Below are 8,668 nucleotides of genomic sequence, written 5' to 3' on the forward strand. Positions count from 1 at the left end.
TTAAAATGAAAGGATGGAAAAAGATATTTTATGCAAATAGTAACAAAAAGAGGGCAGAAGTGGTTATACTAATATCAGACAAATTAGATTTTAAGTCAAAAAGTGTCACAAGAAACAAATAAGTATGTCATATATTGATAAAATGGTCATTAATCAAGAAGAAATAATAATTATAAACATACACACACCAAACAAGAGTCTCCAAATACATGAAACAAGCACTGGCATAATAGAAGGGAGAAATAAACCTTTTGACAATGATGATTGGGGACTTCAGTACCCCAATTTCAATTATACATGGAGCATCTAGACAAAAAATAAATAAAGAAATACAGGACTGAACAACAGTATAAACCAACTTGATGTAACAATCATAATAGGAAAATCAACCCAACAATAGAATACACATTTTTCTTAGGTGCTCAGGGAACATTCTCCCAAGTAGTCCATATATTAGACCACTAACCAAGTCTCAATTAGTTTAAAAAAGATCTTACTGACCATGATGAAATGAAACTACAAATTAATAATAGAATGAAAACTAGAAACTTTGCAATATGAAGAAGTTGAATAAGACATTCTTAAACAACCAATAGGTCAAGAATAAATTACAAGGAAAATTAAGAAATATTTAGAGATTAATGAAAACAAGAACAAAAAAATACCAAAACCTAAGGGATGTAGTAAAATCAGTGGTCAGAGGGGACTTTATAGCTGTAAATGCCTACATTAAAAAGAAGATCTCAAATCAACAAAGCCAAAAGTTGGAAAACATCAAAAAAGTTGACAAACCATTACAAAATAAAAAAGACTACACAAATAACTAAAATCAGAAATGAAATAAGGACAATCCTACTGACCTTGAAAAATTAAAAAAGGGTTATAAGAGAGCACTATGAAAAATTTTATCCCAGCAAATTATATAGCCCAGATGAAATGGATAAATTTCTAGAAATAAAATACCAAATCTGACCCAAAAAGATATAGAATATCAGAACATACCTATAACTAGTAAAATAATAGAATCAACAAAAACCTTGCAACAAGAAGTCCAGGACCAGACGATTTCACTGGTAAATTTTAGCAAACATTTAAATAATAATACCAATCCTTGAACACTTACAAAAATAAAAGAGGAGGAAATACTTTCTAACTTATTTTATGAGGGAAACATTGCTGTTATACCAAAGCCATTCAAAGATATTACAAAATAATTACAGATAAATATCTCTTATGAATATAGACATATAACCTTCCACAAAAATACTTTCAAACAAAATCCAGTAGCATATTAAAAGAATTATATACCATGACCAAGTGAGATTTATCCCATAAATGTAAAGATGATTCAACATGAGAAAAGCAATCAGTGTAATACACTATATTAATAGAATGAAAGAAAAAAAAAACATATAATCATGTTAATTGAGACAATAAAAGCATTTAACAAAATTCAGCACTTTCATCATAGGAACACTAGGAATAAAAGAGAACTTATTCAAAATTATAAAGGACATTTATGAAAAACCCACAGATAACATTACAATCAATTGTGAAAGCCTGAAAACTTTCCCCTGAAGATTAAGAACAAAATACGATGTATGTTTTCATCACTTCTATTCAGCATTGTATTGGAAGTCTTATCTAGAGCACTTAGGCAATAAAATATAAAACAGTTCAAAATTGGAAAAAAAAAGTAAAACTTTATTTGTGGATAACATAATCCTATATGTAGAAAATCTCAAGGAATCTACAAAAAAAAAAAAAAACAACATATTTATTATGGTTTGAATTTTGTTCGCCAAAAAGATAAGTGTAAATCTGAGGTACTCCCAGTACCTCGGAATGTCACAATATTTGGAAAGAAGGCTATTGCAAATGTAATTTGTTTAGATGAAGTCATACAAGAGGAGAGATAGGAGAGATGGCTTTTAATCTGATATGACCAGTTTCTTTTAAGAAGAGGTGAAGAGACATAGATACACAAAAGAGGAATGCCACATTATAATGGACACATAGGTTAGAGATATATCTAACAATACAAGCCAAGGAAAGCCAAAGGTTGTAAGGACTACAACAAGCTGAAAGAGACAAGGATAGATTATTCCATACAGCCTTTGTAGAGAGTGTGGCCCAGCCTACATCTCGGTTTCAGATTCTAGACTCCAGAACTCTGAGAGAATAGATTTCTGTTGTTCTAAGCCATTCAGTTGGTGGTAACTTGTTATGGCAGATCTAGAAATATAATGCAGATTGTAGATTCAGGGTGTGAGATGTTGTAATATATGCCTAAAAATGCGGAGTTGGCTTTAGAATTGAGTAATTTGTAGAAACTGGAAGAATTTTAAAGTATGTGATAGAAAAATCACCGATTGCCTTGATGGTTGGTAGAAATATGAACATGAAATGTACTTACATGAATCCTTAGATGGAAATGATAAACATGCTCTTGGACCCTGGAGGAGACATTATTCTTATTATAAAGTGGTAGATTTTTGACTGAATTATATTCTATCTTTGGGAAGAAAGTTTTATGTATAAGCAATGGGCTTGGATTTTTCGCCAAAGAAGCAAAGTGCAGAAGGTTCAGCCTGATTGCTCCTTGCTACTTATAATAAAAAGTGAGAGGAAAGATAAATTATGGAACAAACTTAAACACAAAGGCACCAGAACCTGATTATTTAGAAAAGTCTCTGTCTACCCAGATAATGTGCTCTGAAAGCAGGGCCAAGTGTGTGGCTGGACAGCTTCTTAAGAGATCAAGCGTATGACTTATGGATTCAATCAGCTATCTTAGCCAAATCCAGGAAGAGGGATGTGGTTATACAGGAAGTATCTGTGAGGAACCCTCTTGTCTAATGGCTTGGAATTTGGACACCTGTAAATCGGATGGGAGACCAAAAAGTTTTTGAAAATTTTTTACCAGCAAAAATGCTGCCAGCCTGGGTTGAAAAGGCCAGAGGTGAGACAAAACAAAGGAAAAATGACTTTAAGAGTAGAGCCATTGATGCAGAGGACAGAGCTTCGAGCCACAGAAGATTATTCTTATACCTTAAAATCTAACGGAATTTTCCCTGCTGCATTTTGGCCTTGCTTGGAACCCATAGCCCATTCTTTCCCTTCTTATTTCTCCCTTTTGGAATGGGAGTGTCTACCCTATTCCTGTTTTGTCACTGTATTTTGGAAGAAGATAAACTGTTTTCTGGATTCACAGGTTTACAGATGGAGAAGAATTTTGCACCCATGGTTGATTTATATATGTAAATGAGAATTTGGATTTCATCAAAATTAAAAACTTTTGTGAAAAAATATATTAAAAGACAACTTAGAAAATAGGAGAAATATTTATAAATCATATCTCTGATAAGGACCTAGTATATATATACTAGATCCATGTATATCTCTCTATATATCTATATGTATAGATATAGATATAAATATATATAAACTCTTACAACCCAAGAACAAAAGGACAAACAACCCAATTAAAAAATTGGCAAAGGATGTGTGTGTTTTTAAATTTCTTTATGGAAAAGAAATTAGGAGAAGTATTTAACTGCAATAAACTAGCCCCATGTGGCAACACAAATGGGCAAAAGAATTGAATAGGCTAATAACCACTGAATTGTGCACTTTAAATTATGAATTCATGATATGTGAATTATATCAATAAAGTTGTGTTTTTAAAAAGGTTTACTTAAGACAAATGAATGGGGGCTGTGATATTGGATTAGTCAGTGGTTTCTTAGATGTGATACCTAAGAACAAGCAATAGAATAAAAGATAGGTAAATTGAACTTCATCAAAATTAAAAACTTTTGTGAAAAAGACCCCATCACAAAAATGAAAAGAAAACCCACAAAATGGGAGAAAATATTTATAAATCATGTATCTGAAAAAAGTCCAGTATCTAGAATATATAAAGAAATCTGACAAGTAAATGATAAAAGGACAAATAACCCAGTTGAAAAAATGGGCAAAGGATCTGAAGAGACACTTCTCTAAAGATACAAATGGCCAATAAGCACAAGAAGAGATGTTTAACACCATTAGCCATCAGGAAAATGCAATCAATTGCAAATCCAAATTACAATGAGATACCACTTCACACCCTCTAGGATGTTTATAATAAAAAAAAAAAAAAAACGAATATTGATGAGGATGTGGAAAATTGAAACCCTCATACATTGCTAACAGTTCCTCAAAAAATTAACATAAAATTATCATATGATCCAGCAATTTCCTTTCTAGGTATATACACAAGAGAAATGTAAACATATGTTCACACAAAATTGTTCACATAAATGTTCATTGCAGCATTATTCACAATAGCCCCAAAGTGGAAACAACCCAAATAACCTTCAACTGATAAATGAATAAACAAAATATCCTGTATCTCTTTAATGGAATGTTATTGGGCAATAAAAAAGAATGAAGTGGTGATACATGAAACAACACTGAAAAACTCTGAAAATATTATGCTAAGTGAAAGAAGCCAGTCACAAATCACAATGAATGATTACATTTATGTGAAACGTCCAGAGTAGACAAAGGTTGATGGCTAAGGCACTATGAAGGAATGGAGAGTGTCTGCTAATAGGTATAGGATTTCTTTTCAGATGATGAAAATGTCTTAAAATTAGACTGTGGTGATAATTGTACAACTCTATGAATATACTAAAAACCACTGAATTTTACATTTTAAAAGTATGTGAATCATACCTAAAAGCTTTTTAAAAACTGGACTGTGATGATTTCAGGAGATGTTTATCAGTGATGAAGTCAAATTTGTCACTGTAAGATTACAGTTGAAAGCCAATAATTAGTGACAAAACATTTATTCACTAAAATTAAAAATATAAAACAAATAAAACCTGGAAAATATATTTTAACTAAGAATAAAAGATAGTCCTATGCCATTTCTAGCACATTTCTAAGATATTTAATAAAAAATTTAGGAACATGGAAATAGTACAGCAGCACCAATATTCCAGTGCTAATACATACACATACACACACTCACAGGGACCTATGCATTTTTCATGCGTGATGGTGGATATCTGAAACTCTTCTGAATAACTTTCCTGCAAGATATAGTTAGTTTAGGTTATTTTCAATACAAATAAGATAGAGAGCTAAAAAGTCATTTTTGAATTTATATAATCATGTTCTCACATGTTCTCTGGTATTGGACAGAAGTTGTTAGGTCTGATATGTAGTTGCCCCATACATAGTAACATGTCAGAAGTGTCTCAAACCCCTTTGTCCCAGTGACTAAAATTCAGACTTTGAATTCTCACCTCTCTGGAGTTTTTCGGGCTCCTGGAGAGGCAATAGTGGCCCACATCTATGTGGTATATTGTCAAAGTGCTTTAACATACATTGTCTCATTGAATTTTCAGAACTTTAGGTTGGATGTACTGTTACCCAGTTTCCTTAGCTAGAGAAAACTGATGCTTAGTGAGGTTAATTTACTCACCTAAGGGCATGGAAGTCGCAAAAAACCTGAAACTTGAACAGTGACAGCCCAATTTTAAGTCCACTTTCCATAGTAGCCAAACTTCTTTAAAAATTGAGTGCATCCAGAAGCTTCTATTCAGATGGAACTCTAACTGGGGAACAGAGAGGAGGGGAGAAGTAACATAGTATCCCATTAGTACCAGAAAACTGTAGAATGAATTACTTTCTCAGACTCACTAGCTGTCATCCAGGACAGAGCAAGACCTTGAGTTATGAAAATTTTTATATGAGAGGAAGGAGACAGGGCTTGAGGAGTAGATTAAAAAAAAGTATTAACTCAGAGTACAAAAGAGATATTAAGGAAATATATTCTCATTAAATATAGTCAGTATTCCTGAGATATTTTACTAGCACAGAAATTTAATTAGAATACACTTTTAATTTATTTTATTTTGCTTTGTTTCAGTCATTTAGATGAGCCCCAGTTATATATAAACATGTTAGAAAGGTGTGTTCTGTGAGTGTGTGCACGGATCTTGGATTGTATGTTTTGTTTTTGGAATTATATTTAGAGCATTAGAAGGGGTTATAGTAAAATTTATATGTGCTGTCTTTTCATAAAGAGCTCTAAATTTCTGTCTGTCCCATCTGTACCACAAAGAGTTTAGGCTTTTGAATTCTTTACTTCTGATTTTTGCTTGATAAAGCATTGCTTTTTATTGCATTTCCTTTTTTTTTTCTTCTTTAAAGAAATCCTGTAATGTGGCTCTGTAACATCTTCATCCATTCCTACAATGAAATTAGTTTGCCTCAGGTCCAACATAAGTAAGTCAAACGCAATTGTTTAATTACGAGTTGTAATTTCTCTTTGTCCCAGATGCTTACATAGCTTATTGCTTTGGAATATTTTTCTTTTTTTCCTTCTCATTCTTTTTAAATGTATTGTTCAGGAGGCACTTCAGTGTTCAAAGACTTATACTCAACCTGTTCATTTCCTACCACTGAAGAAGCACAATACCTCCTGCTTATCTTGGCCTCATTTCTTTTCTTTGAAGATATGTGTTAGAAAACAGCCTGCTATATTTTTCACAGTTACAGATAAACTAACCTTGTTTTTCAATATACGACATGTTGTCATTTTATTTCTTTTCTGGAAAGAAATGAGATTTGGTATTCTTGTTTAAAGGGCAGAAAATCATTCTGTGTCTGAATTCCAATTCTAATTCTGTTTCCAATTCCATCTGGTCATTTCTATGAAATACTTCAGAGTGAGTGAGTTGATTTTTTTGAACTACCCTCATTTCTCGACTCGCAGAGTAAGTGGAATAATGTTACTATATGTATATATCAGGGGTATATGAAAAATAGTGAGGGTTACTATTATTTAGCATAGCTAAAATTTCATAAGTGTTAGAGGAGGTCCTTATTGTTTATATTACTTATAATTAAAGTTGAAATTTTACATGTGTCTACATGTAAACCAAATGAATAAATAAGTCCACAATAGGTCCAGGTAATTAAAGCAAAGGAGAATTGTTTGGATAATTATCTCCATTTTCCATTTCAGATTGCAGGAGTGCACATAGACATGCAGTATTGTTTTTATTTTCATTTAAGCTATATTTTTGTCAAACAAAGCCAACTTAAGTTCAGTCTTCTCTAGATCTTTACTCTGTTTACTTTCCATTCTTAATTTGATGTGAATCAATAATTTTGTTTTGAGTTGCTATTTGCTAAATGGAAAATTTTCAGCCACTGCGCTACCTAGTTTTTCCTTAGCAAGTTCCTTCCCAAGGCTGTAATAGCAATGCAATTATATATTCCATATACAGATCTTTGACAGATATGTGAAATTGAATTTTTTTCTTCCAATCTGTGGAATGCTTTTTCATTTTCTTAACAGTATTTCAAAGAGTTGAAATTTTATTTATATACATATATATAATTTATTTATTTATTTTTAATTCTTTAATGTAACCACATTTACTCCATCTACTTCCCCCCTTCTTCCTCCTCTCTACCCTCTGGTAACCACTAGTCTATTGTCCATGTCCATGGGTCTCTGTGTGTTTATCCTGTTTGTTTATTGCTTTTAGGTTTATATCCCATTATAAGTGTCTGGCTTATTTCGCTTAGCTTGATTATCTTGAGTTCTATCCATGTTGTTGCAAATGGCAGTATTTCATCTCTTCTTATGGCTGAGTAATATTCCATTGTATATATATATATATCCACAACTTCTTTAGCCAATCATATATCGAAGGACAATTTGGTTGCTTCCATGTCCTGGCCATTGTGAATAATGCTGCTATGAACATTGGTGGGCAAATATCTCTTCAGATATGAGATTTCAAGTGTTCGGGGTAAATACCCAGTAGAAGAATTGCTGGATCATATGGTAGATCAATTCTTAGTGTTTTGAGGAAGTGCCATACGGTTTTCCATAGTGGCTATACCAATTTGCAATCTCACCAGCAGTGTACGAGGGTTCCTTTTCCTCTTCATCCTCTCCAACACTTGTTAATACTTGTCCTGTAGGTAATAGCTATTTTAACAGGTGTGGTGAAATGGTATCTCATTGTGGTTTTGATTTGCATTTTTCTAATAGCTAGCAATATTGAGTATCTTTTCATATGTTTGTTGGTCATTCATAAGTCCTCTAGTGAGAAGTGTCTGTTCAGGTCCTCTGCCCAATTTTTGATTGAATCATTTGATTTTTGTTGTTATGGAGTTATATGAGTTCTTTGTATATTTTGATATTAGGCCCTTATCGGAGGTGTTGCTTGCAAATATATTTTCCCGTTCAGATGGTTGTCTCTTTACCTCGTTGACAGTATCATTCACTGTGCAGAAGCTTTTTAGTTTGATTTAGTCCCATTCGTTTATTTTAGCTTTTACCTCACTTGCCTTTGAGGTCAAATTCATAAAATTTTCACAAGTCCAAGGTCCTTGAGTTTAGTTCCTATGTTTTATTCTCTGCATTTTATTGTTTCAGGTCTTATTTTCAGATCTTTAATTCATTTTGAGTATATTTTGGTATATAGTGATAGACAATAATCTAATTTCATTCTTTTGCAGGTGACATTCCAGTTTTCCCAGTACCATTTATTGAAGGGGATTTCCTTTCTCCAGTGTATGTTTTTGACTTTTTTGTAGAAAATTATTTCCCCATATAAATATGAGTTTACTTCTTGACTCTCGATTCTGT

Source organism: Pteropus medius, unplaced genomic scaffold (assembly GCF_902729225.1).
Source record: "Pteropus medius unplaced genomic scaffold, Ma_sr-lr_union100, whole genome shotgun sequence".
Taxonomy (NCBI): domain Eukaryota; kingdom Metazoa; phylum Chordata; class Mammalia; order Chiroptera; family Pteropodidae; genus Pteropus; species Pteropus medius.